We start from the raw sequence: 755 nt of genomic DNA on the forward strand, positions 1-755 counted from the left end.
CATTGTTATACATGTATTTTATGTTCACGTATGTGTCATTGTGTGTGAATGTGTACATTTTTGTATATGTATGTTCATATTTGCATGTACACATATTTTTTACAAACATATGGATGTCTTACAGTGTTTTCTATAATGTTTTCCTTTTACCTATTTTAATTCTTTTTATTATATTATCCCTCTGTTGAGCACTTTGGCCGACACTTGATGTCTTTTAAATGTGCTATATAAATAAAGATAACTTGACTTCAGTCATTATGTAAATGTACTGTCTAAAGGTTGGGGAAACCTGTGGTCAGCTGAGACTGAAGAAGTCACTTGGATGAGTCAGGAAAGCTTTCTCCCGCTAAAACGCTACGTACAGATGAACAGAATTAACTTTTTGGGATTTCCATACCTGGATGATTGCGCATGCATCAAGACAAGAAGTCTAAAACAGCATCTAACTGTAACCAGCTACTGCAGTCTTTCAACTGTTAAGATGATGGCAATGTTCCCTGTGATTTACTGTGTTTGATTAACAAACTTTTCCTCAATTAACAGAAATTATTACATTCTGCACAGACACTGCAGATTGTATTTTATTGCTTTTATATGAATTTTAATCATGCTGGATCAATGGTTCCCCCAGTTGTGTGCTGTGAAATTGTCCCCATACTTCTGATATGACTTGCACCTTTAAGTGCATATTTTTGCAGCATGAGGCATTTCTAAGCCAACCAAAAGACACAATCTGTCCAGCCGGCCATGATTTA

Source organism: Haplochromis burtoni, unplaced genomic scaffold, assembly GCF_018398535.1.
Source record: "Haplochromis burtoni strain Fernald_Lab_line unplaced genomic scaffold, NCSU_Asbu1 Contig_384, whole genome shotgun sequence".
Taxonomy (NCBI): domain Eukaryota; kingdom Metazoa; phylum Chordata; class Actinopteri; order Cichliformes; family Cichlidae; genus Haplochromis; species Haplochromis burtoni.